Source organism: Nycticebus coucang, chromosome 11 (assembly GCF_027406575.1).
Source record: "Nycticebus coucang isolate mNycCou1 chromosome 11, mNycCou1.pri, whole genome shotgun sequence".
Lineage (NCBI taxonomy): Eukaryota > Metazoa > Chordata > Mammalia > Primates > Lorisidae > Nycticebus > Nycticebus coucang.
The window spans coordinates 35,182,660-35,205,699 of NC_069790.1; the positions used below are offsets into that span (position 1 = coordinate 35,182,660).

General features: G+C 38.3%; 1 protein-coding gene and 1 pseudogene across 2 annotated transcripts in view; one reads left to right on the top strand and one right to left on the bottom strand.

The window, feature by feature from the left end:
* The window catches only part of STK31 (serine/threonine kinase 31), a 178,516-nt gene that overhangs the window by 109,022 nt on the left and 46,454 nt on the right, over positions 1-23,040 (bottom strand). The window lies entirely within an intron of this gene.
* Positions 8,369-13,500, top strand: LOC128560213 (60S ribosomal protein L3-like; annotated as a pseudogene).

The following is a 23,040-nucleotide window of genomic DNA, read 5'->3' on the forward strand; positions in this document are numbered from 1 at the left end:
AGGATCAGTCCTACTAACAGTAGGCTATGCTTGAGTATGCTCAGGGCCTTCTGCTCCCATCTGCTGAGCATGATGATCATAAAGAAGAAATTATTTCTTCTTAAGTTTATTATAGACCCTGTACTTGTTATAACAACTGCTCAAAAACAATTCTAAATCTAAGAAACAAGAATATAAAAATTAAAAGTTTTTAAAGCTTTGAAAATAGTTCTTAATACTTTGCTAGAACTCCATAAAAGCAAATTTGAATAGAAAATGAATTGCATGTGAATGAGAACTATAACATACTGAGGAAAATCATCATTTAAATCCAAAAGAATTATTAACTCAAATTGTTTCTCAAATGTCTTAAGTTGATTAATTCACGTCTATAAAAAACTGGAAATCAGGTGATAAATAAGTATTGTGTTGAAAACAACAAATAAGATAAATAGAAAAGATAGTAGATTTAAACACAAGCACGACAGTAATTATTTTAAATGAAAATGAGCTTAATATTCCAATGAAAAGAAATGAGATTATCAAACTGGATGAAAAAAATCTAGACTCTACACTGCTCATAAGAAACATTTATTAGCTATAAACAGATAAAAATTAAAGGATAGAAATATACACCATGCAAATATGACTATATTAATACTAGGCAACATGGACTTCAGGAGTATTTTAAACTATAAAGAGGGACATTTCAGAAAGAAAAATGGATTAATGCATCAAGAAGAAATAATAATTCTAAATGTATGTGTGTGTGTGTGTATATATATATCACAACAGAGATTTTTAAAAAATGAGGTAAAATCTGGCAGAACAAAATGAAAAAATAGACCAAAAAAAATAGACAAAACCATAGACAAAACCATAGCAGATTTTAACACTTTCCTCAGTAACTGATCAAAAAAACAGAGTGAGAATCTGTCAGGATCTATCCACCTATCCACTAACTGACATTTATAAAACACTATACCCAAAAACTATAGAACACACATAATATTTACAAATGCATGAAACATTTCTCAAGATAGACCACATGCTAGGCAATAAAATCCCAATAAGTTTAAAAGCTCTGCAACCATATAGAGTATATCCTCTGATACCAAAACGTTAAATTATACATCATTAACAAAAATATACTGGAGGAAGCACTGAATATTTAACCAAAGAAAAGAAAATTACTATATATCAAAGGGATAAATGCACCTTTATGGTTACTTCAGCACTATTCACAATAACATATATATGTAATCAACCTAAGTATCCATCAGTGAATAGACAGATAAAGAAAATATGGTATACATAGACAATGGAATACTATTTGGCCATCAAAAAAGAATGAATTCTGTCATTTGCAGCAAAATGAATAGAGCTGGGAGTCATTCTGTTAAATAAGCCAGGCACAGTTAACACAAATAGCCTGTTAGCACTCAGGAGAGCGAAAAATAACCTGTTAGCACGGAAGAGAGAAAAAAGTTAACCTCATGGAGGCAGAGAGTAGAATACAGTTACTGTTGGCTGGGAAGGGTATGTGGGGAGTGGAAGAACAAAAAGAGGTTTGTTAATGAGTAAAAACATACAGTTACGTAGAAAGAATAAATTCTAATGTTTAAAAACAGAGTAGGATAACTATAGTTAATAAGATTAACGTATATTTCAAAACAGCTAGAAGAAAAATCTTGAAATGTTCCCAACACATAGAAACAATAAATGCTTGAGGTAATGGATATATTAAATACTCTGACTTGATCATTACACATTCTATGCATGTAACAAAATATCATACATATTCCATAAATACATAAAATATTATGCATGATAAGAAAATGTATTAGATTAAAATTGTCTGATAATGAAGTTAAGCAACACACTTATAAACAGCTCATGATTAAAAAAAGGAATTTTAAAATGTTTAATAAGTAATAAAAACACAATAAAATTTGTGAGATGCAAATAAAGAAATACTTATAAAAATTTTTATCTCTGGGCGGTGCCTGTGGCTCAGTGAGTAGGGCGCCGGCCCCATATGCCGAGGGTGGCGGGTTCAAACCCAGCCCCGGCCAAACTGCAACCAAAAAATAGCCGGGCGTTGTGGCGGGCGCCTGTAGTCCCAGCTACTCCGGAGGCTGAGGCAAGAGAATCGCTTCAGCCCAGGAGTTGGAGGTTGCTGTGAGCCGTGTGACGCCACAGCACTCTACCCGAGGGCGGTACAGTGAGACTCTGTCTCTACAAAAAAAAAAAAAAAAAAAAAATTTTATCTCTAAATGTATAAAGTATAAAAGAATAAAGGATTATAAACAATGATATGGGAAACTTTTGGTTTCCAGTTCTACATGTAAGAAGCTTGGAAATCACCATTCCATCCTAACAATAACTAAGAAGATGAAAAAACTGAAAAATCAATAGCTCTTCTCAGATCTATAAGAAAGGTCACATCCCTAAGGATACAGGGCAAAGGGCTATCCCTAAGACTAGAGAGAAGAAAGGGATACAGAGAACCTCAACATACTAGAGCGGAAACCAGTGCCCAGATAGAAAACCCTAAACTCAACTGACAAACTGCTGGAAACCAGGTGTGGCCCAGACTGAGAGCTGAAAACCCTAAGAAGATGTAGCCATTGAGGATCTCACACTTTCGAGAGTTTTACCTCCAGAAGCCAGGCCAGGTTTCTCACAGTAAATAATATATGAGAGAAAAAAAATCACCTCATGCTTCTAGGAGGAAGGAAAGACAAATCATTTTGCAATACCCCAAGAGCACTCTGTACTTCAAAATTAACAAGGTCTGCACTCAAAAGAAACTCCTCAACCAGAGCCAAACCTCCTAAGGTTTTCATCAAAGCCCAACTGACTGGGAGAAAGGAAAATATCCTACCCCATCCAGTTCTAGCCTGCCACAGAGGAGATGGTAAATAGCCAATCCCATCCCCTCTAGCCTAAGAAAGGAGAAAAAAAACTCAGAAACATGAATTCACAGGCCAAAGGTATAGGCTCACTAAAAGACTGCATGTCATACCCCCGACACCTTACCACTACATTACTGAAGGCCTATTTGCAACAGTTCCTTTCACCTAAGAAATCATGTACAGCTATTAAGAAAAAAATTGTAAGGCACACCATTGGGCAAAATATACACTTTAAAGACAGAAACATCAGAATCAGATAGGGATATTAGAATTATCACACAGGGAATTTAAAATAATTATGATTAATATGCTAAGGGATCTAAAGGAGAAAGCAAGTAGCATGCAAAATCGGCAATATATAACAGAGAGAGGGAAACTCCCCCCAAAATGCTAGCGATCAAGAACATAACAGAAATAAAGAATGCCTTTGCTGGGCTTACCAACAGACTGGACATAACTGAAGAAAGAATCTCTGAGCTTCAGGATACATTGACCGAAAACTCAAAACTGAGGAACAAAGAGAAAAAAGAAAACAAAAGAAGATCCAAGTATTCTGAGACAACTACGAAAATATAATGTATCTGTGATCAAAGGAAAAAAACTTAAAACAATAATAACTGAGAATTATCCCAAGTTAACATGAGACACCAAACCACAGATGCAGGAAATGCAAAGAACAGCAACAAGAATAAATGCCAAGGCAAGAATAAAAGCCATTCTTTTGTCTTTATATTTTCTATTATTTCAAATTCTTTCTTCTGCTTGATCTAGACTATTTTTGAAGCTTTTAAATGTATTTTATATTTCACTCAGTGAATTTTTCAGTTCTAAGATCTCTTTGGTTCATTTTTATGATATCTGTTAGTAAATTTCTCATCAACATCTTAGTTTGTGTTTCAGATTTCTTTGTATTTTTGAAAATTTGTGTTCTCTTATATCCTACTAAGTTTAATATTAACAGCTTAAATTTTTTCTAGAACTTGATAAATTTCTTTTTGAAAGGAATCTGTAGGTGGAGAATTATTTTTTTCCTTTGGAGATATCATGTTTTCTTTCTTTTTCATGTTTTATGTGGTGCTGGTGTAACAGTCTCTTCCAACTTTTTGGATTTGCTTTGTAGAAGAGGACTTTTTTCTGAAGGTGTTATCTATGATGTTGGCTGTGTAAGGCACTTTATCTTTGATCCTGGGTACACGGAATAGTGTGGTCTCCATATTATTTCTTTGAGTGTAACAAATATCGTGGTGTAAGCTGTAACACCATGGCACTCAACTGAGGGCGACATAGTGAGACTCTGTCTCAAAAAAAAGTATACTGATTAGGAAAAAAGAAATAGCATGTCTTTGTTCACCCACATGATCGTCTATGCAAAAAATCACTAAGAAGATACAAAAAAAACTTCCTAGAACTACTGATTATAAAAAGATTGTACACACCAAAGTCAACTGCTTTCCTATATGTAGTATACCAGCAATGAATAAAAGTAATTTAGATTAAAACAATACCATTTATATTAGGACCCCCAAATTAAATACTGAGGTATATAAATCTAACAATATGCATAAGATCTGTATGAGAAAATAAAATACATGAAAGAAATCAAAGAATTAAGCAAAAGGGAAATACCAGTTCTTCCCATCTTGCTCTATAGATTCAATACAATACAATCAAAATCCCAGCAAGTTATTTTGTGGATATTGACAAATTATTTCTAAAGTTTATATGGAAAAGAAAAGACTCAGAATGGCCAACACAGTATTGAACTAGAGAAAAGTTGGAGAACTGACAACCAGATGTCAAGAGATACTAGAAAGCTACAGTACTGAAAATAGTGTGGTACTAGTGAAAGAACAAACAGATCAATGCAACAGAATAGAAAGCCTAGAAATAGACCTACATAAACATAGTCAATTATCTTTGACAAAAATGTAGACAATAAAATGGAGGAAATAGTTTCCTCATCAAAAGGTCCTACGACAACTGGACATCCACAGTTAAGGAAGATGTCCTTAAATAAATAAATAAAGGAAGAATCTAGACACAGACTTTATACACGTAACAAAATAACTCAAAAAGGATCACAGTCCTAAATTAAAGCAAAAAAATCAGTAACTCCCAGAAGATAACACAAGAGTAAAACTACACAATCTTGGGTTTGATGACTTTTTGGATTCAGCACCAGAGGTGCAATCCATGAAAAAAACAATTGATAAGCTAGACTTCATTAATATTTAAAACTTCTGCTCTGTACCAGACACTGTCAAGAGAATAAAAATAAAAGCCACTTGGACAGATTGGGAGAAAATACAATAGAACCTCTGTAAGTTGATCATCCAAGGGACTGTAACAAACTGGTCAACATTCAGAGGTGGTCAACATAAGAAACTTCCATTGAGTACATGTGATGGATATCCCATCTATGAAGATTAGGGCAACTTAAAGAGGCAGTCAGTGCAAGAAAGGTGGTCAAAAATGAAGGTTCTACTGTATTTGCAAAAGACTTATGATAAAGAACTGTTATCTAAAATATACAAAAAACTCCTAAAAGTCAACATTAAGAACACAGGTAACCTAATTTTAAAAAATGGGCCAAGTTGGGTGTGGTGGCATATGCCTATAGTCCCAGCTACTCAGGAGATGGAGGCAGGAGGATTGCTTGAGCCAGGAGTTGGAGGCTATAGAGCCCTATAATTGTGCCTTGGCAGCAGCCAAGGAGCCCACACTTCACGTGTGTGGCCAGCAGGCACCTTCCCCTATCACCAAGGTACCAAAGAGGAAAATCATCTTGGCCAAAGGAGCAGTGAAAGAAGAGCCCACGAGGATACTGGCATCGTTGTCAGTTAAACCTGCTCTTGCAATGTGGAAATGAAGCCAAAACAGTCTTCAGAAAAAAAGTGAAGAAAAGGAAAGGGGAGCAAAGGGAAAGCAGGCCTAAGTGGCTAAGCAAAAAAACTAAAGATTTACCAGCAGAAAAGGAAACTAAAACTTAGAGGCCGGCCATATTTTTGAGACAGAGTCTCTTTGTCACCCTCAGTAGAGTGCTATGGCATCATAGCTCACGCAACCTCAAACTCTTGGGTTCAAATGATCTTCTTGCCTCAGCCTCCCAAGTAGCGGGACTACTTCCACCACAACACCTGACTTCCACCACAACACCTGACTATTTTTAGAGACAGTGTTGCTCTCGCTCAGGGCTGGTCTCAAACTCCTGAACTCAGGCAATTCACCTGCCTCAGCCTCCTAGAGTGCTAGGATTACAGATGTGAGCCACCATGCCTGGCCTCAGGGGAATATTTTTATTAACAATTTTGTAAGTGCAACTTTTTCAGTAACTATAGAAATATTTTAAAGAAAGAGAGAATCCCGTCTCCTACCATTTTTTAAGTGGAAATGCCTATTTTTTTTTTTTTTTTTTGAGACAGAGTCTCACTTCCTTGCCCCAGTACAGTGACATGGCGTCATAGCTCACCTCAAATTCTTCGGCTCAAATGATCTTTTTGCCTCAGACTCCCAAATAGCTGGGAAGACAGGGACCTGCCACAATGCTTGGCTATTCTTTTACAGACAGGGTCTCACTCTTGCTCAGGCTGGTCTAGAACTTATGAGCTCAAGCAATCTACCCACCTTGGCCTCCCAGAGTGCTGGGACTACAAGTATGAGCCACCACACCCAGCTAATTGTAAATGCTTCTTTTTTTTTTTTTTTTTTTTTTGAGAAAGAATCTCAAGCTGTTGCCCTGGGTAGATTTCTGTGGCATCACAGCTGACAGCAACGTCAAACTCGGACTGAAGTGATTCTCTTGCCTCAGCCTCCCAAGTAGCTGAGACTACAGGAGCCCACCACAATGCTGGCTATTCTTTTGTTGCAATTGCCATTGTTATTTAGCCGGCCAGCGCTGGGTTAAAACTCGCCAACCTCATTGCATGTGGCTGACTCAGTAACCACTGTGCTACACACACTGAGCCTATAAATGCTTTTTAAGAGGTGAAATCATTCGGGCTGGGCGTGGTGGTTCATACCTGTAATCCTAGCAGTCCAGAAAGCCAGGCAGGAAGATTCCCTTCATCTCAGGAGTTCGGGACCAGCCTGAGCCAAGCAAGACCCCATCTCTATTAAAATTAGAAAAATTAGCCAGGCATTATAACAGGCACTTACAGTCCTAGCCACTTGGGAGGCTGAGGCAAGAGGATTGCTCAAGCCTAAGAGTCTGAGGTTGCTGGAAGCTATGACCAATGGCACTCAAGGAAAAAAAAAAAAAAAAGAGGTAAAATCATTTGCTGGTTGTTTATTTTTTGGTACATCCAGAAAATAGTGTGGGATATTGAATTATGAGAGGCTTTGACTGTCTTGGGTGTCAGCTTAACACATGGAGGGGTTAGTCTTTATATCCTATAATACAAAGCATGGTAAATAGCAATATGAAGTCCCAGTCCTGCATTCAGTGTCTTGAACATTTTTAATTACTTCTATCTCCATTTTTTTTTTTTTAGTACAATTGTTTCCTAAAGGAAACCGCTCCTTGATTATGGCTCTCCCTGTCAGAACTGTGTATACTTTGTAACATCTTTGGTCATAGTAGTCCTGTTTTCCAAATAACTTTGTTAATACTTTGTGAAAGATTGAAAATTTGACTATGTAGTATACATGACAATAAATTGTGAACTGGTGAGACTTATGTAGTAGACTTAATGTCCTCTTAAGAAAAATGTGCCTCCAGAGTTTAAGCTGGAAATTCACTGGAATAACTGTTTAAAAAAAGAATGAAAATAAACAACTTTTTAGATTTGAGGTACGTATGCTAAGAACTGTATATAAATTAAAATCTCTGTACTGATGGGTGGCACCTATGGCTCAGTGGGTAAGGCGCCAGCCCCATATACCAAGAGTGGTGGGTTCAAACCCAGCCCCAGCCGAACTGCAACAAAAAAATAGCCAGGCACTGTGGCGGGCGCCTGTAGTCCCAACTACTCAGGAGGCTGAGGCAAGTGAATTGCCTAAGCCCAAGAGCTGGAGGTTACCGTGAGCTGTGTGACACCATGGCACTCTACCAAGGGCAATAAAGTGAGACTCTGTCTCTACAAAAAAAAAAAAAAAAAAAGTCTGTACTGATACTAAAAACAATCAGGAAAAATCTCAATTACAAAAGAAAAATAAAATAAGATGATCTTCAAATAACCCAAAAGAAAGCAGGCAAGGAAAAAAGAACAGAAAGGACAAAGAAAAACAACACAAATACTAAAATGGTATGCCTAAATCGAAACATAATTGTATAGAAATTGTATAATGTTAAAGGACCAATTCACCAAGAAAACATAATTATTTAAATGTATAGTCCTTAAGCGTAATATACATCAAGCATAAACTGACAGAACTGATCCTGAATACATAAAGAACTCCTAAAACTCAATAACAAAAAAGCAATCCAATTTAAAAGTGAGCAAAGGGCTCTACCAGTGAGATTTGACGGGACAATGTCTCACAAAAGTTCTCAGCTCCCAAACAGACATGGGTCTCTGGGCTTCTTGCCTCAGAAGTGCAGCAGCAGGCATCACAAGAAGTGGAAGAACTTCCACAAAGATGACCCATTTAAAAGCCTGTCCACCTCACAGCCTTCCTGGGGTACAAGGCTGGCATGACCCACATTATGCAGAAAGTCAATAGGCTGGGATCTAAGGTGAACAAGTAGGAAGTTGTTGAGGCTGTGACCATTATGGAGACATCGCCCATGATGGTTGTAGGCATCATGGGCTATGTGGAAACTCCTCAAGTCCTCAGGACTTTCAAGACCATCTTTGCTGAGTATATCAGCGATGAGTGCAAAAGGCACTTCTACCAAAACTGGCATAAATCTAAGAAGGCCTTCACCATATACTACAAGAAATGGCAGAATGAGGATGGCAAGAAGCAGCTGGAGAAGGACCTCAGCAGCATGAAGTAGTACTGCCAAGTCATTCGCATCACTGCCCACACCCAGATGCACCTGCTTTCTCTACGCCAGATGAAGGCCCACCTGATGGAGTTCCAGGTGAATGGAGGCACCATGGCTAAGAAACTGGATTGGGCCCAGGAAAGGCTGAAGCAGAAGTCCCTGTGAACCAAGTATTTGGGCAGGATGAGATGATCAATGTCATTGGGGTGACCAAGGGGAAAGGCTACAAAGGGGTGACCAGTTTTTGGAATGCCAAAAAACTGCCTCACAAGACCCACCAAGGACTGCATAAGGTTGCCTGTATTTGGGCATGGCATCCTGCCCATATGGTTTCCTCCATGGCACGGGCTGGGCAGAAAGGCTACCATCACTGCACAGAGATCAACAGAAAAATCTATAAGACTGGCCAAGACTACCATATCAAAGATGGCAAACTGATCAAGAACAATGCCTCTACTGATTATAACCTGCCCAAGAGCATTAATCCTCTGGGTGGCTTTGTCCACTATGGTGAAGTGACCAATGATCTTGTCACACTGAAAGGCTGTGTGGTGGGAACCAAGAAACAAGTGCTCACCCTTCACAAGTTCTTGCTGGTACACACAAAATGGTGGACTCTGGAGAAAATTGATCTTAAGTTCATCAACACCATCTCCATGTTTGGTCATAGCCACTTCCAGACTATGGAGAAGAAAGCGTTCATGGGACCACTTAAGAAAGACCGAATTGCGGGCGGTGCCTGTGGCTCAGTCAGCAAGGCACCAGCCCCATATACAGAGGGTGGCGGGTTCAAACCTGGCCCCAGCCAAACTGCAACCAAAAAATAGCCGGGCATTGTGGCAGGCGCCTGTAGTCCCAGCTACTTGGGAGGCTGAGGCAAGAGAATCACTTAAGCCCAGGAGTTGGAGGTTACTGTGAGCTGTGTGAGGCCACAGCACTCTACCAAGGGCCTATAAAAGTAAGACTCTGTCTCTACAAAAAAAAAAAAAAAAAAGAAAAACCGAATTGCTAAGGACGAAAGAACTTAAAGTCAGGAACAGACTGTATAGCTGATGGGATACAATGTAAATTGTTTTCCAGTGGCGGGAGGGAAGTGAGCAAAGGACTTGAATAGATATTTCTCCAAAAATGTACATGACCAACAAGTACATGAAAAGATGTTCAACATCACTAATCGTTAAGGAGAGGCAAATCAAAATCACAATGAGATACACCACACAACCACTGGGATGGCAAATATATGTGTATTTTTTTTAAGTACTGGCAAAGAGGATGTGGAGAAATTAAAACCATTTGCACATTGTTAGTGGCTATGTGAAACGGTACAGGTGCTATGGAAAACAGTCAAGTGGCTCCTCAAGAAATTAAAAATAGAATTACTAGTATCATATGATCCAGCAATTTCACTCCATGGCATAAACCAAAAAGAATGGAAAGCAGTGTTTCAAAGATATACCTATATATCCATATTCACAGTAGGATTATTCACAATAGCTAGAATGTGGAAGCAACCCAAATGTCCATAGATAGATGAAAAAAAACAAAATGTGATTTATACAGCCAACAAAGTATTATATAGCCTTAAAAACAGAAGGAAATTCTGAAACATGCTACAACATCGGATGAAACCTAAGGATGTTACACTAAGTGAAATATTCCAGAACAAAAGAACAAATACTGTATAATTGCATTTATGTCAGGTATCCAGAATAGTCAAATTCATAAAGACAAAAAGTAAATGGTGGTAGCCAGAAATAGCAAAAGTTGTTATTTTAATGAATGTAAAGTTTTAGTTTACAAGATGAAAAGAGTTCTGCAGATGGGTTGTATAGCAATGTGAATGTACTTAAGACTACCAAACTATACATTTAAAAATGATTAAGATGATAAATTGTATGGGATGTGTATTTTACCACAATTAAAAAATTTTAATTGACATAACTGAAAGGAGAAATAGACAAATCCACGATTTATACTGGGACACTTCAAAAGTCCTCTCTAAGTAACTAACAGAATTCCTAGACAAAATGTTAGCAAAAACATACAAGAATTAAACAATCCCATCAACCAACAGAAGATAACTGACATTTATAGAACATGCTACCCAACAATAGCAGTTAACACATATATTTTCTAAAACACAGATAAGACAATCACCAAACAATATCTTAAAAACTAATTGTAATGAAAGTCCTTGACTGTGTAATAACACAAGAGAAATAAATAAGAAGTATGATTGGAGGGCGGCACCTGTGGCTCAGTCGGTAAGGCGCCGGCCCCATATACCAAGGGTGGCAGGTTCAAACCCAGCCCCGGCCAAACTGCAACCAAAAAATAGCCAGGCGTTGTGGCAGGCGCCTGTAGTCCCAGCTACTCGGGAGGCTGAGGCAAGAGAATCGCTTAAGCCCAGGAGTTGGAGGTTGCTGTGAGCTGTGTGAGGCCACAGCACTCTACCGAGGGCCATAAAGTAAGACTCTGTCTCTACAAAAAAAAAAAAAAAAAAAAAAAAGTATGATTGGAAAAGGGAAAATGAAACTGTTCCTATTAGCAGTGACATGATTTTTGTCATAGAAAATCCCAAGGAATTTATAAAGAAACTCTTCGACTAATAAATGAGTTTAGTAAAATCATAAAATATAAGAACTACATAAAATATCAATTTTATTTCTATATGCTAGCAATAACCTATTGGAAGCCAGAATTTTTTTCCTATTTACTATAGTTTCCAATAAATGAAATATTTAGGTATAAATCTAATAAAACATGTATCAGATCTATATGTTAAAAACTACAAATAAATGGAGAATGTGAATTCGAAGCCTCAAAAAAATTAAGATACTAATTCTTCTTAAATTGATTGTTAGATTTAATGCAACTGAAATCACAATTTCAAGAAATTATTCTCTAAATAAGGTAATCTTAAAATTCATATGAAAAGGCAAAGGGGATATAACAGGCAAAATAATTTTGAAAAAGAACAACAAAGCTGAAGCAATCATACCACATAATTTTAAAACTTATTACAAAACTATAGTAATTAAGAGTGTTATACTAGTATATGGACAGACAAAACAGATGAATGAAACAGCACAGAGGGTCTACTTAATTCAATGAGAAAAAGAAAACTAGATCTTCATGGGGAAAATTAACCTTAACTTCCACTTCACATTATGTATAGAAATTAACTTAGATGCTTTATAAACCTAAAACCAACAAAAATTATAAAATAAAACACAGTATTATATCTTCACCCAGGGGGTAGACAAAGACTTCTCAACCAGGATACAAATGACCATAAAAAACTCATAACCACGGATTTCATCAAAATCTTCTGTACATCAAAGAAATCATTAAGGAAGTAAAAAACCTGGCTACAGACTGGGAGAAAATACCCGTAACACATATATCTGACAAATGATTCTTATCTAGACTACATAAAGAACCCCCACAAATCAGTAAAAAAAGAAAAATCTTAAACCCCAACTTTAAAATATGGAGAAAAAACTTAAACGAGTCTTCTTTAATTAAAGAAAATAATTCAACAGCCAATTAACATGTGAAAAAATTCTCAACATCAATAGTCATGAGGGAAATACAACTAAAACTACTCTGAAATATACATGAAATTATACAACATATATATACACAAATGTAGTATCTGGCTTCATTCATTTTACATATGTGTATGAGATCAATGTTATATCAGTATATGATGGTTTTTATTGCTACTCAGCAATAAAATTAAAAAGAATGGTAATATCAGGTGTTAGAAAGAATCTAGGCAACCAAAACTCCCATACACTGCTAATGGGAATGTAAATGACACAACCTCTTAGAAAAATTATTTAGAAGTTTCTAATAAAGCTAAACATATATCTCCTCTTTGACTCAGAAATTCCATTCCTATAATCCAAGATATGTGAATTCATATGTCCACAAAAAAACTTGTATAAGAATATTCATAGTGGCTCAGCACTTGTGGCTCAAGTGGCTAAGGTGCCAGCCACATACACCTGAGCTGGCAAGTTCGAATCCAGCCCGGGCCTGACAAACAACAATAATGGCTGCAACCAAAAAATAGCCAGGCATTGTGGCAGGTGCCTGTAGTCCCAGCTATTTGGGAGGCAGAGGCAGGAGACTCGCTTAAGCCCAGGAGTTGGAGGTTGCTATGAGCTGTGATGCCATGGCACTCTACCCAGGGTGATAGCTTGAAGCTCTGTCTCAAACAAAAAAAAAAGAATATTCATAGTGGTTTTATTCATAATGACCAAAAACTAGAAATAAATAAATGCCCATCAAGAGAATGGGTAAACAAACTGTGACACAATGCAATACTACTCAGCAATAGAAACAATCATATACTGATACACACAACACAGATAGATCTCATACACATATACAAAGTGAATAAAGCCACATACAAATAAATATGTATTGTATAATTCCATTTATAAGAAGTACTGGACCAGGGAACTCAATTACAGTGATAAAAATCAAAATATTGATTTCCTTGAGTAGAAGGGAGAGTAAACCAAAAACAGACACCAAAGAACTTTCTAGGGTTGAAGGAAATGTTTTTACCTTCAGGAGGCAAAGCAGATAACCTGTAATCCATTTACTCTCTTCAGCAGCAGTTCTCAACCTGTCGGTCACGACCGACAGGAACTGTATTAAAGGGCCATGGCATTAGGAAGGTTGAGAACCACTGCTCTTCAGGGTAGAAAGGGGAATGCCCCCCCAGGGAAAAGAATAAAAGGTAGATAACTAGTCTAATCTCCTAATCAATCAGACCTCTATACAAGAGGTTTTCTAAGAGGAAGAGACTTTATCTCTGAAATGTCCTTATAAGATGTCCCTGACTAAAGATTTGTCACAGAGTATGAGGCAGAGCCCCTAGTGAATACAGCATAAGTTACACAACTCTCTGAGGTATAAAATGGACATGTCTCATAAAGGCATGTGAAGAACTCTGCAAATCTCATTAGGCACATAATATTATTCTAAGCCAGAGGAGCATGTCTGATGTGGGAAAACAAGACTTATACCCCACTTTTGATGCACAGATATTGTGTAATTTTATCCTCTTGGTGACTTATATCCTTGCAATTACTAGTAGAGTTTGAAACTGTGTAAAATCTCTAATTCACACAAGTCTTATTTGACAATCTGATCCTATATGTTAGCCTAATCTTGCTGAGGGTGACTCAAGTTGTCTAAGTTAATACATTTGTCAAAATTTATCAAGTTCTTGATGATGGCAGATGGGATAGCTCATCTCTCCAAAATCAGGCGAGAGCAAGGGGGCTTTAGATCTTTTCCCGGCGTGGAGTGTTGATGTGGATAGGTAGCTAGAGGTGTGCAGTGAATTGGTGGATTGTTGTATTTGAGGTGTAATCCAAAGCCACAGACTTGGCTGTACAAATTTCCCTGGCAGGTAGCCCCTCCCCCATGGAGGACTGCAGCTCCCAGTTCATGGAGAAACCTAGGTATTTGATGGAAATTTCAGTGAAGTGTGGATTCCTGAGTGGAACGTGGTGATCAGAAAGGGATGCCGGTCAGAGTCGCAGGGAGCTAGGCAGCCAGATACAAAATTAAGGGGAAAGGATTCCACCTGAGAAACAGACACATTTTGAAATGTCGGAAATGGCGGACACCTTTTCCCAGAACAACAGGTGTGATTGAATAGACCAGACCATTCCTGGCAGGGAATATTGGTGTGAACTGGCAGTCAGGGGTGTGCAGCGAACTGGCGGCTTCCTGGACTCAAAAGTGAGATTCTGAGCTGTGGAAACTGACGGAAAAGTCTCAAGGCTGGTGCTGAGGCAGAAGGAGCCCACGCAACCAGCCCCTCCCCCCCAGAGGCAGTTCCCAGTTTGCAGAGAATCTGGGAACTGAGTGGAAAGATTTGTGAAGCTGGACTCCTGCACCAAGTTTGGAGGTCAGATAGGGGTGCCGTCTGGAACAGAACAGCTGAGGTTAGGCAACAGTTAGGAAACAGACATATATTGAAACTTCGGAAATGGTGAGGGGTCAAGTACCTTGGTAACAACATAAACTGTGGATCAGGTATAAGCCTGGGAACCACTCACAGCGCCACCTAGTGTCCAGAAAGTGTATTGCAATATGAATATATTCCTACTAAAGTTGACCCCTACGTCATACGTATAGTTGTATATTTTTATATATATACAAGAATAATATTTTTGTGTTTGGTGCCTTTTTTCCCTTTTTTCCCCTTTTTCATCCTTTTCGTGGAGAAGTTATTGTTAATTTTTTTAAATTTTTTTCTTAGTTTTTTTATTAATACTATTATTTTTCTTTTCTCTCTTCCTTTTCTTCCCTTCTTATGGTTGCTGAGAGTGCTTACATCAGATTTTGAGAGTTTTTTTATTAATTTTTTTCAAATATTTTATGATTATCATTATTTTTGTTGTACTTGTTTTTTGTCTATATGTCTATGTGTTTCTGATTGTCTATGCATCTGTGGGCTTGTGTCTCTCATAGCCTTTTTATCTGTTTATTTGCTCATTTGGTTTCAATGTGTTTTGTGTTGCTAAATCCTCAGGTCAGCTGCTTTCCCTAACTCCAATTTTCACATTCAACAAGAACAAGGGGGAATGGGGGATGATGGCTGATTGGAACCAGCTCTCAATAGAAGCTCCAGTCCAGAGGGAGAGATAATGGCCAGAAAGAACCCAAAAAAACCAAAGGAGGGGAGCCAAGCTGAGAGATGAGATAGATAATTGCTTGTCTTCCATGCTGAGACAAGCTTCAACTCCAAAGAAACTAATTTCAGGTACAGATCTCATCCCAAACAGGTTGTGTGGCCGTCCCCTCCCCTCAGAGAGTTGTTTGCTTGCTATGTGATCTCTATTAATGAGAGCGAAGAGGCTCTCCTTCTTCACCACACGGGAGGGAAGTGCTAGAAGTTGGAACTCCTTCTCCAGAGAGCCCCTGCTGTGAGTCCAGGAATTCCTTTGTCTGGAGGAAGTCTGAACAATTTTTTCCTTGCCACCTTGAACCTCCAGCCTACCCCTGGCCTGGCAGTCTAGAAGTCCAACCCCTGCAGAAACCAGAATGTCTGCACTTCTTGGCTAGGACCAGACATTGCATAGACAGAGGCAGTACAGCTGTGCTGTATCTGTGATTCCAATAACTCTACAAAAAGACATAGAGGGAAAGGTGACTGACCTGGCCCAGAAAAAGTGTACCTCAGTAGCACACAGAGGCTTGGGTTTCTGCACTGCAGGTGGAGGCTCAGAAACTGCTCAGGTGCACAAACCCAAGAGGAGACACCTCCCATGCAACATCAGCATTAATAACGTGATCCTGCTGGGGTCTAATTTTGGAGAGTCATCTCCCAACTCTGCAGCCTGCCAGAGGGAACCAGACCTCACCCTACAGGGATATCAGAGCTGCAGAGCAGTGGCAACAAAGGTGCAGTGGCTGAGGGAGAAATTCTTTTGTTGTCTGGATATCCTCAAGTTTAGATTGTGCTCAGGTGGAACTTTCTTCACCTGCCATTGAGTGCCTGAGGCAGGAAGACTTCAGCTTCCCCTGCTGGACTGTGGTAACCATGAGGAGGAAGCAGTGACCTTACTTTGACACTGGCAGGCACATAGCCCTGGCACATTTGCTTATTGGACAGAACTGGGCCAAAGAGACTACTGGTGGGGCTACCAGAGACTGGAGTAACCAGAGTATTGTGGTGAAGGGCAAGCAAGGTAGGGTAAGAGGCATCAACCCCCTGGCTCCAAACCTCCTACTGGACAGGCATTTCTGATTCCTCAGAGCACCAGAGGTGCTGAAACCACACGTGAGCTACCAGTAGACTCCTAATATCTAGAACAGGGGTCCTCAAACTGCAGCCCACAAGCCACATGAGGCAGTGTGATTGCATTTGTCCCCGTTTTGTTTTTTTACTTCAAAATAAGATATGTGCAGTGTGCATAGGAATTTGTTCATAATTTTTTTTTTTTAAACTATAGTCCAGCCCTCCAACGGTCTGAGGGACAGTGAACTGGCCCCCTGTTTAAAAAGTTTGAGGACACCTGATCTAGAAGCTGGAGTCCTTTTGAACTCTCCACCAAAAGAGTGGGGGCTGTTTGGGACAATTGGTCTGGAACTCTTAAACTGAACAAATCACCCGAGGACCCTCCAAGGTAGAACCCCGGTTTTGCTGTAGTGGGAAGTTTGATTGTTTTCTTCCAGATATTACTGGTAGGGGAAGGGATGTCCTAGTTGCTTGTATTTTTCCAAAGCTGAAACCGCAACTCAGAGTCAGTGATTCAATAGGATTGGACAGAGATCAGCTGAATACAAGACAGAGCCACCTACTCCCACTACACCAAGCAGGCCTCTAGAGTCACAGACTGTAGTACTATACAAGTCCTTTGCAAAATTGTAGAGTAAACGCTGCAGTCACCAGTCCCAGTTCCTTAGTGAAGGGCTGGTCAACCATAACCCCAGAAGTATCCAATATATTTTCACCTTACCTGCTCATCTAGCTAAAAACAATCATAGGGCGGAAAAACTCTGGCAACCTGAATAACAAGAACAGTTCAACTCCTCCAAGGAATGACAAACCAGCCAAACCAGAGGATCCCATTCACAAACAGATGGCTGAGATGTCCACAATCGAATTTAGAATTTGGATTGCAAATAAGATTAATAGAATGGAATTAAGATGGAGTTAGAAATTATAAAATTAATTCAGAAGATGTCTCAACAATTCAATGAATTAAAAGACAAAAATCACCAAAGATTTAGATACATTGAGAAAAGAACTTGCAGCCTTACATGATAAGAGAAATACAGTAGAATCCCTCAGTAACAGAATGGAACAGGCAGAAGAAAGAATTTCCAACATCAAAGACAAAGCTTTTGAATGATCCCAAACATTCAAAGAGGAAGAGAAATGGAAAGCAAAAACAGATCATTCTCTCATAGAGCTCTGAGATAATATGAAGAAAACCAATATTTGCCTTATAAGGATCCCTGAAGGCGACGCAGTAGCTTCTCAAGGCACAGAGGCTCTTCTTCATGAGATTATGAAAGAGAACTTTCCAGACATGACAAGAGATCCTGAAATGCAGATAGCAGACAGTTTCAGAACCCCAGCACGACTCAACCCAAATAAGACATCCCCCAGGCACATTACAATTAACTTTACTAAAGTTAATATGAAAGAAAAAATCCTGAAAGCAGCCACACGTAAATAAACCATAACCTATAAGGGAAGAATATTAGAATCACTGCAGATCTCTCTGCTGAAACCTTTCAAGCTAGAAGAGGTTGGTAATTGGCTTTTGATATCCTAAAACAAAATACCTTTCAACCCAGGATCTTTATCCAGCTAAACTGAGTTTCATTTATGATGGAGAAATTAAATACTTCAATGACATTCACATGTTGAAGAAATTTGCCATAACTAAACCAGTTTTCCAGGATATCCTCAGACCTATCCTCCATAATGACCACCGCAATCCTCCACCACAAAAGTAAACTCATTCTGAAACTTTTGATCAAATTCCAACTTCCACAGTGGCAAAAGGATTAAAAATGTCCACTGGACTTTTGAAAAACTTGATACCCAAAATTCTACAAGGCCTATCAATATTCTCAATTAATGTGAATGGCTTAAATAGGCCTCTAAAGAGGCACTAAATGGTTGACTAGATATAAAAACTCAAGCCAGATATCTGCTGCATACAAGAATCTCATCTTATCTTAAAAGATAAACATAGAGTCAGGGTGAAGGGATGGTCATCTATATTCCAGGCAAATGAAAAACAGAAAAATACGTGTTACAATTTTATTTGCAGACATAATAGGCTTTAAACCAACAAAAATAAGGAAAGATAAGGAGGATCACTACGCATTTGTTAAGGGCAATACTCAGTATGATGAGATTTCAATTATTAATATTTATGCACCCAACCAAAATGCACCTAAATTTATAAGAGAAATTCTCACGGACATGAGAAACTTGATTTTCTCCAGCTCCATAGTAGTCGGAGACTTTAACACCCCTTTAGCAGTGTTGGACAGACCCTCCAATAAGAAGCTAAGCAAAGAAATTTTAGATTGAAACTTAGCCATCCAACAATTGGATTTAACAGACATCTACAGAACATTTCATCCTAACAAAACTGAACACACTATCTTCTCATCAGCCCATGGAACATAATCCAAAATAGGTTACATCTTAGGTCAAAAATCTAACTTCAGCAAATTGAAAAGAACAGAAATTATTCTTTGCATCTTCTCGGACCATCATGGAATAAAAGTGGAACTCAGTAACAACAGGAATCTGCATACTCATACAAAAACATGGAAAGTAAATAACCTCATGCTGAATGATAGCTAGGTCATAGATGAGATTAAGATGGAAATAAACAAATTTTTGGAACAAAACAACAATAAAGACACGAATTATCAGAACCTCTGAGATACCACAAAGGCTGTCCTAAAACGAAAATGTATAGCACTATAAGCCTTCCTCAAGAAAACGTAGAGAGAGGAAGTTAACAACTTAAAAGGACATCTCAAGCAACTGGAAAAGGAAGAACATTCCAACCTCAAACGCAGCAGAAGAAAAGAAATAACTAAAATTAAAGCAGAATTAAATGAAATTGAAAACAAAAGAATTAAACCACAGATCAATAAATCAAAAAGTTGGTTTTTTGAAAAGGTCAATATAATAGATAAACCTTTGGCTGACCTAACGAGGAAAAAAGAGTAAAATCTCTAATCTCATCAATCAGAAATGACAAGGATGAAATAATAACAGACTCCTCAGAAATTCAAAAAACCCTTAATGAATACCACAAGAAACTTAATTCTCAGAAATACGAAAATCTGAAGGAAATTGACCAATACTTTGAAGCATTCCACCTCCCAAGACTTAGCCAGAATGAAGTGGAAATGTTCAAAAGGCCTTTATCAAGTTCTGAAATAGGATCAACTATACAAAATCTCCCTAAAAAGAAGAGCCCGGGACCAGATGGCTTCACTTCAGAATTCTACCAAACCTTTAAAGAGGAACTAATACCTAATTACTCAACCTTTTCCAAAATATAGAAGAAGAAGGAATACTACCCAATACATTATATGATGCAAATAGCACCTTGGTCCCCAAACCAGGAAAAGAGCCAACAAGAAAAGAAACTTATAGACCAATGTCACTAATGAATATTGATGCAAAAATTTTCAACAAGATCCTACCAAACAGAATCCAGCAATGCATCAACAAATTATACACCATAGCCAAGTGGGTTTTATCCCAGGGTCTCGAGTATGGTTCAATATACGTAAACCTATAAATATAATTCAGCACATAAACAAATTAAAAAACAAAGACCATATGATTCTCTCAAATGATGCTGAAAAAGCTTTTGATAATATCCAGCATCCCTTCATCACCAGAACACTTAAGAAAATGGGTATAGAAGAAACATTTCTTAAACTAATAGAGGCCATCTACAACAAACCTACAACCAATATCGTATTGAATGGAGTTAAACTGAAACCATTTCCACTCAGATCAGGAACCAGGCAAGGTTGTCCATTGTCTCCACTGCTCTTTAACATTGTAATGAAGTTTTTGCCACTGCAATTAGGGAAGAAAGGCAATCAAGGGTATCTATATAGGGTGAGAAAAGATCAAACTTTCACTCTTTGCAGATGATATGATCGTATATCTGAAAAATACCAGGAATTCTACTATAAAACTCTTAGAAGTGATCAAGGAATACAGCAATGTCTCAGATTACAAAATCAACATTCACAAATCTGTAGCTTTTATATATACCAACAATACCCAAGCTGAAAAAACAATCAAGGACTCTATTCCATTTACAGTAGCACCAAAGAAGATGAAATATTTGGGAGTTTACCTGAAAAAGGACGTGAAAGATCTCTATAAAGAGAACTATGAAACTCTAAGAAAAGAAATAGCTGAAAACGTTAACAAATGGAAAAACATACCATGCTCATGGCTGGGAAGAATCAACATTGTTCAAATGTCCATACTACCAAAAGCAATATACAATTTTTATGCAATCCCTATTAAAGCTCCACTGTCATACTTTAAAGATCTTGAAAAAATAATACTTCGTTTTATATGGAATCAGAAAAAAACTCAAATAGCCAAAACATTACTAAGAAATAAAAACAAAGCAGGAGGAATCATGCTACCGGACCTCAGACTATACTATAAATCGATAGTGATCAAAACAGCATGGTACTGGCACAAAAACAGAGAGGTAGATGTATGGAACAGAACACAGAACCAAGAGATGAACCCAGCTACTTACTGTTATTTGATCTTTGACAAGCCAATTAAAAACATCCAGTGGGGAAAAGATTCCCTATTTAACAAATGGTGCTGGGTGAACTGGCTGGCAACCTAAAGAAGACTAAAACTGGACCCACACCTTTCACCATTAACTAAGACAGATTTTCACTGGATTAAAGATTTAAACTTAAGACATGAAACTATAAAAATTCTAGAAGTGAGTGCAGGGAAAACCCTTGAAGAAATTGGTCTGAGCAAGTATTTTATGAGGAGGACCCCCCCAGGCAATTGAAGCAGCTTCAAAAATATACTACTGGGACCTGATCAAACTAAAAAGCTTCTGCACAGCCAAGAACACAGTAAGTAAAGCAAGCAGATAGCCCTCAGAATGGGAGAAGATATTTGCAGGTTATGTCTCAGACAAAGGTTTAATAACCAGAATCCACAGAGAACTCAAATGTATAAGCAAGAAAAGAACAAGTGATGCCATCACAGGCTGGGCAAAGGACTTGAAGAGAAACTTCTCTGAAGAAGACAGGCACACGGCCTACAGACATATGAAAAAATGCTCATCATCCTTAATCATTAGAGAAATGCAAATCAAAACTACTTTGAGATATCGTCTAACTCCAGTAAGATTAGCCTATATCACAAAATCCCAAGACCAGAGATGTTGGCGTGGATGTGAAGAAAAGGGAACACACTTCTACACTCCTGGTGGGAATGCAAATTAATACATTCCTTTTGGAAAAATGTTTGGAGAACATTTAGAAATCTAAAAATAGATCTGCTATTCAATCCTATAATTCCTCTACTAGGTATATACACAGAAGACCAAAAATCACATCATAACAAAGATACTTGTACCAGAATGTTTATCGCAGCCCAATTCATAATTGCTAAGTCATGGAAAAAGCCCAAGTGCCCATCGATCCATGAATGGATTAATAAATTGTGGTATATGTACACCATGGAATATTATGCAGCCTAAAATAAAGATAGAGACTTTACGTCTTTCACGTTTACATGGATGGAGCTGGAACATATTCTTCTTAGTAAAGTATCTCAAGAATGGAAGAAAAAGTATCCAATTTACTCAGTCCTACTATGAAACTAATTTATGGCTTTCACATGAAAGCTATAACCCAGTTATAACCTAAGAATAGGGGAAAGGGGAAGAGGGAGGGGAGGAAGAGGAGAAGATGGGCGGAGGGAGGGTGATTGGTGGGATTACACCTGAGGTGCATCTTACAAGCGTACATGTGAAACTTAGTAACTGTAGACCATAAATGTCTTAACACAATAACTAAAATGCCAGGAAGGCTATGTTAACCAGTGTGATGAAAATGTGTCAAACGGTCTATAAAACCAGTGTAAGGGAGCAAGATGGCGGCCGAGTAACAGCTTCCTTGCATCTGGGCACCGTGAGTCTGGGGAGATAGGACTTCAGGCATCTCTGTCTGGTGGGAACTGCCTATCATCACTCCTATTAGGATACAGGGAGTCAGCGAGAGACTTCTGGACCCCAAGAGGAGGACTAAAACAGTGGAAAACCGGCAAGTGGTCGCGTGTGTTCAGTCCGTCTAAATCCGCCCACAACTTCCACAGGCACAAGAACTTAAAGAGCAAGAGGAAGTGAAAGGAAAATTAGGGCAAGGAAACAGATAAAAGAAATCACTCAGGAGGAAGAATCAGCAGAAAACTCCAGGCAACATGAAGAACCAGTCTAGAACAACCCCACCAAGGGACCATGAGGTAGCTACTGCAGATGATTCCACCAGTACAGAAATGTTAGGAATGACAGAAAGGGAATTTAGAATACACATGTTGAAAACAATAAAAGAAATGATGGAAACAATGAAGGAAACTGCTAATAAAGTGGAAAATAACCAAAAGGAAATCCAAAAACAGAATCA